The sequence below is a fragment of the Mytilus edulis genome, chromosome 2 (genome assembly GCF_963676685.1).
Source record: "Mytilus edulis chromosome 2, xbMytEdul2.2, whole genome shotgun sequence".
Lineage (NCBI taxonomy): Eukaryota > Metazoa > Mollusca > Bivalvia > Mytilida > Mytilidae > Mytilus > Mytilus edulis.
Genome location: NC_092345.1, coordinates 80725342 through 80739057, shown reverse-complemented (window position 1 = coordinate 80739057; position 13716 = coordinate 80725342). Strand labels below are relative to the sequence as shown.

Below are 13716 nucleotides of genomic sequence, written 5' to 3'. Positions count from 1 at the left end.
CTGCAAAATTTCCTTAAAATTACCAATTAAGTGGCAGCAACCCAACAATTGGATGTTTGATTCATCTGAAAATTTCAGGGCTGATAGATATTGACCTAATGAACATTTTCACTACATGTCAGATTTGCTCTTAATGCTTTCGTTTTTGAGATATAAGCCAAAAACTGCATTTGACCCCTATGTTCTATTTTAAGTAACGGCGGCCATGTTTTTTGACGGATCAAAAATCAAAGCACACACTTTGTGCAGAATAATCTAAGGAACAACCATGCTAAGTTTTAACCAAATCCATTCAGTAGTTTCAGAGGAGAAGATTTTTTAAAGTTAGCAAATATGATGAACAAATTGTGAAAAATTGTCATTAAAGGACAATAACCCCTTAAGGGGTCAATTGACAATTTTGGTCATATTAACTTATTTGTAGATCTTACTTTGCTGATCTTTTTTGCTGTTTACAGTTTATCTTTATCTATAATAATATTCAAGATAATGACCAAAAACTGCAAAATTTCCTTAAAATTACCAATTAAGTGGCAGCAACCCAACAATTGGATGTTTGATTCATCTGAAAATTTCAGGGCTGATAGATATTGACCTAATGAACATTTTTACTCCATGTCAGATTTGCTCTTAATGCTTTCGTTTTTGAGATATAAGCCAAAAACTGCATTTGACCCCTATGTTCTATTTTAAGTAACGGCGGCCATGTTTTTTGACGGATCAAAAATCAAAGCACACACTTTGTGCAGGATAATCTAAGGAACAACCATGCTAAGTTTTAACCAAATCCATTCAGTAGTTTCAGAGGAGAAGATTTTTTAAAGTTAGCAAATATGATGAACAAATTGTGAAAAATTGTCATTAAAGGACAATAACCCCTTAAGGGGTCAATTGACAATTTTGGTCATATTAACTTATTTGTAGATCTTACTTTGCTGATCTTTTTTGCTGTTTACAGTTTATCTTTATCTATAATAATATTCAAGATAATGACCAAAAACTGCAAAATTTCCTTAAAATTACCAATTAAGTGGCAGCAACCCAACAATGGTTTGTTTGATTCATCTGAAAATTTCAGGGCTGATAGATCTTGACCTAATGAACATTTTTACCCCATGTCAGATTTGCTCTAAATGCTTTCGTTTTTGAGATATAAGCCAAAAACTGCATTTGACCCCTATGTTCTATTTTAAGTAACGGCGGCCATGTTTTTTGACGGATCAAAAATCGAAGCGCACATTTTGTGCAGGATATACTAAGGAACAATCATGTTAAGTTTCATTCAAATCCATTCAGTAGTTTCAGAGGAGAAGATGTTTGAAAAATTGTTAACGACGACAGACGACGACGACGACGACGACGACGACGACGTCGACGACGACGGACGCCAAGTGATGAGAAAAGCTCACATGGCCTTTTAGGCCAGGTGAGCTAAAAAAGTGATATCAGATGCTGAAAGGGAAGCATTGACTGGTTTTGCCATGTCTGCTATATGGACAATTGGTCAATGACATATTTAGTTTTAAGGTGGCAACATATATTCTTGTTATAGCTGAGAACTTAGTCTAGTATAAAAAAAAAAGAAGATGTTGTATGAATACCAATGAGACAACTCTCCACAACTGACTGACAGATCAAACCTAAAGTATACTTCGACTTCATCAGTAGGGGACTAATTATCCATACATATGTGACATGCGTCATGTAAAATTCATACTTATCATGCATAATATTATGGTATAAAAGAAGTAGACAAAAAAGTTACTAATTAAAAAAAAAGAGTAAGAGGTCACAATGTATTTTTGAGAGAATTCTTTTTGAATAGGAAGACTAATACAGACATTTTTTTTAATATATTCTAATCTATTATAAACCAAACAAATTTATTAACCAATTTACTATTTTCGAAAATTAATAATGCATAAGCAATATATCTTAGAAAAAGACAATAATTTATACATTTAAATAATTGTAAATGAATTATTTGTGACTCTGACTTTCTGTCTGGTTACTCAAGGTCCTTTGAATACTTTTTGTTTTTCAACACAAAAGGCAACAATCAAGGGGCATGACATATAAATAGTCAATTCAGTTTAAATATTTATCATAATTAAAAGTCAAATTATTTGTTATAATGAAGTATTAGCATATCATAATCATTATGTATGTTTTTCTGTATTTACAACAAATACATATACAAATCACATTGTGGGGAATATTAATCTAATGATGAATGCACTCTCTAAACAATGAAGAAAATCCCCAATAAAAAATGAAATTTAAAGTATTTAAATACCAGAATTATACAAAAAGAATCACTGGTGTGACACTTTCCAAAGTTTCTTCGTATGTATGATGTCATCTTAAGTCTTCATAATCTAATGTCTTTTAGAAATTTGTTTTTATTTATGCCAAGGTTCTCTAAGTTTTATTTAGATAGGCATTTATATTGTTATGGTATAAATGATAAAATTATGTTTTTTCAAAGTTAAATGCAATTGGGGGGGAAAGATTAATACTACACATATCAAGTAAGAAACAACACAGTTCATACCTACAAGGTACTAGTATTCAAGAATAACATCTTAATCTTATAAAATAAAAACCCAAAACAAAGTAACGGTACTTAAAACTTTAAATAGTAAATGTCAATGATACTCAAGAAGGAAAATGATTATAAACATCTACAACATTTTTAAAATGAGTAATTACCAAAACAGATATATTAGAACAATACATTACATGAATTTTACACAACTCTGTCATATAGTCATAAAATATAAAGCAAAACTAAATATTAAGTGCAAGTCTTCTCTGTTCTTTAAAGTCATTCTTGTCCTTCAATCTTTGACACTTGTATTGCAACCACTAAGGATCACTAAGATATATTGGTGAACCTAAAATAACATTGATTCATGTAAGTGCACAAAATATAGTTCAATTAATAGAATAAGCATTCATGTTAAAATGAAAAAGAAATAAGTTTGAACTGATCTGTTAACATCTGCACTAGATGACTGACTTTTCCAATGATGTGTTCAAAACTTAAGTTGAAGCTGTGTCTTTCTCTGATCTTCCTGCTTGGGAATGTTGCCAAAAATACCTTTTTTGGTTTAAGAATATTTTACCAAGTATAATTTAATATATTACTTAAAGTCCTTAAACATCTTTTATAGCTTGACAGTAAAATAAAAAAATCTCAAGTGTGATTAACATCTCTTAATGTTTAAAAAAAAATCCTCTTTTAATTCAAGGGCTGTGCAGATAATAACATTGATTATGTAAGACAATTTGTGTTTTGTTTTTATCCTGAAGGCTAGCCCACTGGATTTTTATTTGATATTTATACATATGTTCCAGACCAAAGGATAATTTGGGCTGTACATGTACAGTCTGGACAGTTTGCGAACTTTTACACAATATGCATACGGTTGGATTTGAGATAAACAAAGTGGTGATATAGATATAGAGAGTTGAGATAAATATACAAAATGGGGATATATAAACATAGTGGTGATAGATATGGACTTGAGATAAATAAACAAAGTGGTGTTATATATACAAGTGGGGATATATATAAACATAGTGGTGCATATATAGAGTTGAGATTACTAAACAAAGTGGTGATAGATATAGAGTTAAGGTTAATGTATAAGTGGTGATTAATATATAAAGTGATGATAGATATAGACTTGAGATAAATTAATAAAATGGGTTTAGATATAGCATGTATAGAGAGTTGAGATAAATATAGAGTTGAGATAAATATACAAAATGGGGATAGATATAGAGTTGAGATAAATAAACAAAATGGGGATAGACATACTTAGTGGTGATAGATAGATATAGAGTTGAGCTAAACTTACAATTGGTGAACAATATACATAGTGTGTTAGATATAGAGTCGAGATAAACATACAAAGTGGAGATAGATATAGAGTTGAGATAAATATACAAGTGGTAAAAGATATACATTGTGGGGATAGGTATATATACAGAGAAGTGACAAGTATACAGAATGGTGAATAAATAAATTCATCATAGATACCAGGACTAAATTTTATATATACGACAGATGTTGTTTTGTCTACAAAAGACTCATTAGTGATGCTCGAATCCAAAAAAGTTATAAAATAAAAAAAAAATGCCAAATAAAGAACGAAGTTGAAGAGCATTGAGATCCAAAATTCCTAAAAGTTTTGCCAAATACATAGATATTCAAGGTGGTGAAATATAATTTAAATGTTAAATAAATACAAAGTGGTGACAGATATAAAAGGAGGGACACCTATATAGTGCTGGGACAGATATATATACATAGTGGTGATAGATATTCAAAGTGGTAATAGATTTACAAAGAAGTGACAAATATAGAGTGGGGTTGTAGATATATAGAGTAGTGATAGAAACACATAATTTTAATAGAAATAAGAAGAGGTTTTAGATATACAAAGGGTGATAGATAAACAGAGGAGTGATTGATATACCTATAAATATTCTATACCATTTATTCCATTAGGAACATATACTGTTATATTTATTCCTGTGGAAATAATATTCCAGAATAATGTTTCCTTTTGGAACTTGTATTATGAAGGAACTTCAATTCCATGACAGTGATAGATATAGAGGTGAGATAAATAAACAATTAACAAAGTGGTGACAGATATACATAGTGGTGTCAGATATAAAGTTGAGATACATATACAAGTCGTGATAGATATACATAGTGGTGATAGATATATAGAGTTGAGATAAATAAACAAAGTGGTGATAGATATAAAGTTGAGATACATATACAAGTCTAAATAAATATACATAGTGGTGATAGATATAGAGTTGAGATAAATAAACAAAGATGATAGATATAAAGAAATTAGATAAATAAACAAAGTGGTGAAAGATATACATATTGGTGATAGATAAAGAGAGTTGAGAGAAAAATACAAAATGGGGATATATAAACATAGTGGTGATAGATATAGAGTTGAGATAAATCTAGAAGTTGTGATAGATACACATAGTGGTGATAGATACACATAGTGGTGATAAATATACACAGTGGTGATAGATAAACATAGTGGTGTTAGATACAGAGTTGAGATAAATAAATAAAATGGGGATAGATATAGACTTGAGATAAATAAACAAAACGGGGACAGATATACAAAGTGGTTATAGATATAGGGTTGAGTCAGAGATAAAAATACAAAGTGGTGAAAATATACATATTGGTGATAGATACAGAGAGTTGGAGCTAAATATACAAAATGGGGATATATAAACATAGTGGTGATAGATATAGACTTGAGATAAATAAACAAAGTGGTGTTATATATACAAGTGGGGATATATATAAACATAGTGGTGCATATATAGAGTTGAGATTAATAAACAAAGTGGTGATAGATATAGAGATTAGATAAATAAACAAGTGGTGATAGATATACATAGTGGTGTTAGATAAAGAGTTGACATAAATAAATAAAATGGGGATAGATATAAGATTTGAGATAAATAAACAAAATGGGGATAGATATAGACTTGAGATAAATATACAAAATGGGGATACATAAGCATAGGGGTGATAGATATAGAGACATAGTGGTGATAGATATAGAGAGTTGAGATAAAAATACAAAATGGGGATATATATAAACATAGTGGTGATAGATATAGGGTGGAGATAAATATACAAAGTGGTAAAATATATATATATTGGTGATGGATATGGAGAGTTGAGCTAAATATACAAAATGGGGATATATAAACATAGTGGTGATATATATAGAGACATAGTGGTGAAAATATAGAGAGTTGAGATAAATAAACAAAATGGGGATAGGTTTACATATTGGTAATAGATATAGAGTTGAGATAAATTTACAATTGTTGAAAGACATACATAGTTATGATAGAGAGAGTTGAGATAAATAAACATAGTGGTGATAGATATAGATATAGATATGAAATTATACAGTGTGGTGATTAGTTTTCAAAATGTTGATAAGTTTACAGATTGGTGATATACAGAATGGTGTTCAATATATAGTGTTGGTATAGATATACAAAGTAGTGATATGTATATATGTAGAGTGTTTTGAAAGACACACAGGCTAGCAAACACCTTTATCCATACAGTGTAAATTCATTCATTTTTTATGAAACCATTTTTTTTAACAAGATTTAAAAAAAAACTACAGCTGTAAATTAACCTTTTGCAATGACTGGAGAATTCTTTATTTTCCTTGGTAAATTCTTACACCAAACAAGTCCTCATTTTCAATCCAGCATGTTATCTGCAAAATATAATATATGTTTATACTACATGCGAGTACAGTAAAACTAATATCCTGAAAGTTTAAATAAGTAGTTTTTTATTTGAAGTGAAAAGTCCTTTTATAAAAAGGTCTTCAAATTGTAGGGTAATGAAAAAAGTGGTATAACCCTGACGGTTTTATACCTTAAAGTTAATATACCATCTACGATATTTATTTTGGGAATGATTGCTTTATAAACTGTGTATAGAAATAAGGTGAGGTCTCTGAAGGATTGTTCATTAAACCAACAATATACATGTAGGTAAAAATGATTAACCACAATTTTCTACAGGATCAACCATTATAAAACTAGCTATAAATTTGATCAACCATTAGTTTCCATTGGATCAGCCTTCATAAAACTAGCAATATAGTTGACATTGAAAAACTTCTATTTAATACTAGATCAATAAAAAAAAACAAGAAACTAAACATGCTTAAGTGAGGTTGATAAGCAGCTATTTCAGACTACATATATATATCTACAATACAAGCAATATAGGAAGGAATGATAAACCTCCATTTTATACAGTATCAGTCTTGAAACCTGAAACATAGATAAGGCTGATACATGTAATTTCCCATTTTATAATTGATATACCGTTTATAAAACAGGCATATACTAGGTTGATAAGCTACAGTTTTTAACTGGATCAGCCTACATAAAACAAGTAATATATTATAAAGGAGAGGATGATGAACCACAATTTCAACCTGGATAAGCCTTTCGCAAAATAAGAATATAAGTAAAGTTGAAATACGACCATTAAAACCTGGATTAGCATTCATCAAACATGTCCAAACTAACAATATAGTTGCATGAGGCTGATATCTATACTTGATCAGCCTTCAGAAAACAAGTAATAAAAGTGAGGTTGATGTTACACCATTTAAAACTGGATCAGACTTCAATCACTGAAAAAGAAATATAGGTGGAGTTTATATGATATATTTAGAAAAGACATTGGTGGATAAACAGCTATGGTTTTCAAAACAATGAGAGGGGGAACCAAGTTGCTGAATAAGTTAGTAAATAATTTACAATTTCAACATTTCAATTAAAAGCCTGTCAACATTCAGATTGTGAGTTTGCAATAGTATGTGGCAGCATGACCAACTGTATTAAATTCCAATTTTAATTGACTAGAATTGATATTTTCCTGTTGAACAATATCTCTGGGGCAACTCAAAATATTTTTCTTAAATTTTCAGGGTAGTTATTATAGTTTTTGAGATATTAGCCATAAAATGTGTAATCCGATATGCCCGACGGACTAGTAACAAAAAAATCTTGACGTTTCCAAAATAGAAAGTGAAAAATCCCTTCATCACTATTCTATGTTAGGCAATTCGATTCAATTAAGTCATCCGGGATTCCAAGAATTTGAACTGGTTTGTACAGGTCCTGTTGTACATATTTTAAAAATAGAACAAATAACTCTGGCATGTCTGGGTGGCCTGGTATCATGTGTTGATTGCAATTCTTGTACTTTAGATATCGATTTCTCATACCATGGCTTAGTGTATTGTACATTGCTTATCGTGCCGAGATTTTCAATTAACAGTTTTTGGGGGTATGATGTATTGATTGGTATTGACCTGTCTTGTTGCACAGCTCTTGAGCACGAAACCATGCAACAAAATATTTCTTTAATATTTTAGTACGGGAACCCCAGGAACTTCGTCAGTTTCAAAACGAAAAACGGTAGATGAAGGGAGTAACGAAGCTGAAAATTCATCCCCCAAAAATGCTAAATACGACGGGGAAAAGCCGCGGAAAAAATTAATAGTGTCCAGGACAGCAGGGCTGCCAAGTCTTTAGCGCAAGACTCGCACATGTTCACGCTTATTTGGCGGCATTTTCCTTTGATCTAATATTTTCTCTCTTTGATCTTTACAATTTGGCCAAAAAATCATGCATTCAATTCCGGAAAAGTTGACAGAACTGGGACACAATGATTCCCCTGGCAAGGTTGGCTGTTGCTGTTGCAAAAACAGACAATGCTCTGTGAATATTGCCGTTAGTTGCCCCACGCACGCCAATAAAAAGTCTGCTTTGAATGTTGGAATAACTAAGTGAGGTTAAGCACCAAAAGAATAAACAACAGATCAACAAAAATTATTAAATACAGTGTATAATGTCTCCTTCAAAACAAAGGACACCCACTTTGTGTTATGCAGCAAACTCTTGATTTTTAAGGCATACTAGAGCTAGCAGGTCAGTTTTGATGGACTAGCAGTTCTTCCAACAGGGCTAGTAAAATCCTGCTGCCAATAAGTCCTGGGCTAGTTTGCTGTAACAAAATTTTTTAACCCCTGAATGGATAAAAGCCTTAAACTCAAAATGTTAACCTTTATCATGCAGAAATAATTTCCATCTTTATAGGCACAAATATTTTTTCCTTTTCAAGTGGAAATATTTTCCGCCTCTTTAGGTTGAATATTTTCAAGTGCTATATTTCCCTGTTATAGAACAGATTTTTTCCTTCCAATATAGGCGCATATTTTGGCTCTATTCCTACTTGAATATGTCTGGAACCCATGTAAGAAAGTTTCTAGGCGTAAAGGGGGACCTCAAACGGATTCCCTGTAAAAAAAACCCACCTGGAATCCATCAAAAATCCACATGGATTTTTTTATTTAGGGACTACATTGTAATAAGAGGAGATTTTGAAAGAAAAGTTTACCGGTAACAAAGAATAATACATGTAATGTAAAACTAGGGGACAAACAATAGTGGACTTTTTATATGTGCTCTTATTTTTTGCAATTTCATACTTTTCATACCATTAAAACTATTAATCCCGCTGCAAATGTTTGCACCTGTCCTAAGTCAGGAATCTGATGTACAGTAGTTGCCGTTTGTTTATGTAATTTACATGTGTTTCTAATGTTTCTCCTTTTTGTCGTCTCGAGCCTTCGACTTTAGTAGAAAAAGCGAGACTAAGCGATCCTAAATTCTGTCGTCGTCGGGTGTCGTCGGTGTCCAGGAATATTCACTCTGTGGTTAAAGTTTTTGAAATTTTAATAACTTTTTTAAACTATACTGGATTTCTACCAAACTTGGACAGAAGCTTGTTTATGGTCATAAGATAGTATCCAGAAGTAAATTTTGTGAAAATAAAATTCCATTTTTTGCTTATTTTACTTATAAATGGACTTTGTTTTTTTCTGCGGGGAAACATAACATTCACTCTGTGGTTAAAGTTTTTAGAATTTTTATAACTTTCTTAAACTATCCTGGGTTTGTACCAAACTTGGACAGAAGCTTGTTTATGATCATAAGATAGTATCCAGAAGTAAATTTTGTGAAAAAATAAATCCATTTTTTCTGTATTTTACTTTTAAATGGACTTATTTTTTCTGCGGGAAAACATTACATTCACTCTGTGGTTAAAGTTTTTGAAATTTTTTAAATGACTTTCTTAAACTATCCTGGGTTTGTACCAAACTTGGACAGAAGCTTATTTATGATCATAAGATATATAGTATCCAGAAGTAAATTTTGTAAAAAGATGACTCCATTTTTTCTGTATTATACTTTTAAATGGACTTAGATTTTCTTCCAGTTAACATTACATACAGTCTGCATTTAAAGTTTTTTAAAAACATTTATTAGATTCATTAACTATCATAGATTTTTACCAAACTTGGACAGAAGCTTCTTACAATCATAAGATAGTATCAAGAGGAATATTTTTATTGATTTTTTTCCCTCATTTTTGTGGAGCCTGCCGTTTACAGCAAAAGTAGGCGAGACACTGGGTTTGTTGTTTGGTGTGAGCCAAGGCTCTGTTTTGAAGGATGTTCATTGGCCTATAATGGTTTACTTTTTTTTAAATTGTTATTTGGATGGAGAGTTGTCTCATTGACACTCACACCACATCTTCCTATTTCTATTTTCCCTGAAATATTTCAAAAAAGACATATTCTGACCGAATAGAATCTCAAAAACACATTTTGCCTTGAAACACTTGTGAAATAGGGATATTAGACTGTTAGTTTTCCCGGTTCAATGGTTTTACACTAGTAATTTGGGGGCCCTTTAGAGCTTGTTGTTCGGTGTCAAGCAAGGCACTGTGTTGAAGGCAGTACATTGAACTATAATTGTTTTCTTTTATAAATGGTTATTTGGATGGAGAGTTGTCTCGTTGGCACTCACACCACATCTTCCTATTTCTATACAGTTTGTGTATATCCTGATATTATACCCTGATGCAGAGCAACTATATACTCATTTTCTTAATTTTTCTCCTTATTTCATATATTTGACTATAAAAGAAAACTTAATTGTTTCTAACTTTAATGCCAAATTAGATTTTTTACCCAAATTAACATTCCATTGAACATGGAAAATGATAGTGCGAGTGGGGAATCCGTGTACTTTGGACACATTCTTGTTATCATTCAATGGGTCCACAGCATATTTTATCATGATGCTGTGCGATTTGGATTTAAAATTATTTTTTGCTAAAATCCCAGTAGATCATATGATCCAAAAACTTCATTCAATCCCATGTTCTATAATTTTAACAGCAGCAGCCAGGTTTGTTGATGGATTAAAACTAGGCAACATTTTTTTTTCTGTTTTTGTTTTCAACTTTAAATTTAGTTTAATCAAAAGTAGGGTATGGAAATTATACACAATACTTATTACAACAAAGCACAGATCAAGTTAAAAATTGGATGGCTTCAGGAGTTGTGCCCCTGTTTTTAACATAAATTTCTGATCTTTTAGTTTCTGCTTTCTAACTATAGTTTGTCTCCTCCAAATTTCATGAAACTCCATACACTATGCTGAATATATAACCAGAAACACAAATCAAGTTTGTCATTGGTTGGTTTCACTTAAACTGTTCTTGAGTTATGCCCCTTTATAAATTTATATTGAAAACTGTATAAAAATCGCTCATACAGTTGCTCGGTAATAATTTATTGAAAATTATTGATTTTAGTTGAAATGATAGGACAATTTTTTAGTGGGAACTCACTTTTGTCCAACGACTTTTGTATTTGGACCAGTATAAGTTGGTCCCTTCCGTAAAACATTCAGTATGCCTTCTAGTCCAGTCAATCTAGCATAAATTTGACCCTAACCCTAAAGTAATTGCAACAGAAGATTTTTAAGTTTTAATCTTTTGCATTATACCCCAAATATACACAGAAATAAGTCCCATCAAATCTAACTTGAGGAAGACTAAAAAAATCACTATTTAAAATTCCTATGGAGATTTGCATTGAAAAAGTAGATAACTCTCGCAAAAAAGGCAGAAATTTGAATAAAAATTGATAGAAAGTTATTACTTTACTGCTTCTATTCATCAGAATGTATTGATTCTTGATTTTTTAGCTGTCTTTAGAGTATAACAAACAACTCTAAAGGTGTTTTATATCTTTTATCAAGCTATAAACTTAATTTCATAATTCATTGGTTGACCCTTTTTTGAATTTTTCAACGTGACAAGGTAAAGAATCTCAAATTTAATCAAAATAATTAAGCATGTATTCTTCTTTTTTGTGGTTTAAAGTTTCTTTAGATAAGTAAGTTGCTGAAAAAATATAATATACAGATGTAAACAATACCAAATTTTCACATTACTTTTTCTAAATTGTCACAAAGCTTCAAATTTGCAATTTTTTAAATGAAAAATGCATGGAAAAAATAAAACTACCCATAACACTTAGGTTTTGTACATTTCATGAGCAGAAGATTATATAATTTAGTCAAATACAAACCTATAACCCCATTTAAGTTTCATACTTTACATAAATTTCAAGAAAAACAACCAAAATCTGACCAAAAAAAGACTTATTTTTGCAAGAGTTATCTCCCCTTCTAATGTTAATTTCCATAGGAAATTAAAAATGCTGATTTTGAGTTTTTCTCAAGCTGGGAACAGTATATCTAGTATATATAACATATTATATAACATGTTCCTGCCTCAAGTGAAGTTAGATTTAATGGGACTTTTTTCTGTGTATATAAAAAGGGCATAATGCTATAGATTATAACTAAAACATTTTCTGTTGCAATTAGTTTGAGGATAAATCTTAGATTGACTGGACTACGGTATTCGGAATATACATATATTAACAAATATTGTCAACAATTTCAATAACGGCCGGGAAACAGACTAACATCTCAGTCTGGTAAGTCTAGTATTTTATTTTTGTTTCTGGAACGCCTCACATTTTCTAATTTTATTATCTATAGCATGTATAGGACTGTCTACGAGTGCAGCTAAAACAAAAAATATATCATTTACACCCATTACTCTTTGGCCTTCTTCCATCTTCATCGTCATTACCAGTCTGTCCCGATTTTGTTGTTCATCTACTCTTGACTCTTGCTGATCCGACATGCTGTAATGGCCGTAGAAATTATTTATTTTTGTAGAAATATTCGAAGCAGCTCAGGAAAGGGATGCTGGCCTAGTTCCGGAACAAATCACCTGTTTACTTAGTCTGTTGTAATAAGCTAATAGCATACTGTACCATACTATACCGTACATACAGTATACGTTGTTACTATTTCTAGAAGACAAATAACACTAATAACTTTCTTATTGATAAAGCAAATAGTTTTTGGATGGGGTGATAAAGGAGCACTATATTTTACGTTAACCACCGACGGTAGGTATAAAGAAATACTGTTAATAGACGGTATATAGGAGCACTATATTGTATGTTAACCACCGACGGTAGGTAAATTCAGATACTTTTGACAGACGGTATATATGAGCACTATATACGGACTATATAATACGTTATATTGACCATCGACGGTAGGTATAAATGAAAACTGTTGATAGACGGTTTATAGGAGCACTTTATTGTATGTTAACCACCGACAGTATGTATAGACACATAATTTTAATAGATAGCACTATATTTTACGTTAACCACCGACGGTAGGTATAGACAAATACTTTTGATATAGGGTATATAGGAGTACTGTATTGCTTGTTAACCACCAATGGTAGGTATAAACAGGTACTGTTGATATACGGTATATAGGAGTACTATATGTCATGTTAACCACCGACGGTAGGTATAGACTAAATACTGTTGATAGACAGTATATAGGAGGACTATATTGCATGTTAACCACCGACGATAGGTATAGACAAATACTGTTGATATACGGTATATAGGTGCACTGTATTGCATGTTAACCACCGACGGTGGGTATAGAAACAGGTTAGAAACATAGTGTTGATAGACGGTATATAGGAGCACTATATTGCATGTTAACCACAGATGGTAGGTTTAGAAAAATACTGATAATAGACGGTATAGAGGTGCACTGTATTATATGTTAACCACCGACGGTAGGTAGAGAAAAATAGTATTGATAGACGGTATATAGGAGTACTGTAATGCTTGTTAACCACCG

At 31.4% G+C, this 13716-nt stretch overlaps 1 long non-coding RNA gene across 1 annotated transcript; it reads right to left on the bottom strand.

Moving 5' to 3' along the window:
* Positions 1 to 2617: 2617 nt before the first annotated feature.
* On the bottom strand, positions 2618 to 12889 carry LOC139513093 (uncharacterized). Its single transcript, XR_011662387.1, has 3 exons — positions 12587 to 12889; positions 6216 to 6299; positions 2618 to 2897 (listed from the first exon to the last, which is right to left on the bottom strand). It is a non-coding gene; the product is annotated as an uncharacterized lncRNA (long non-coding RNA).
* Positions 12890 to 13716: the final 827 nt, after the last annotated feature.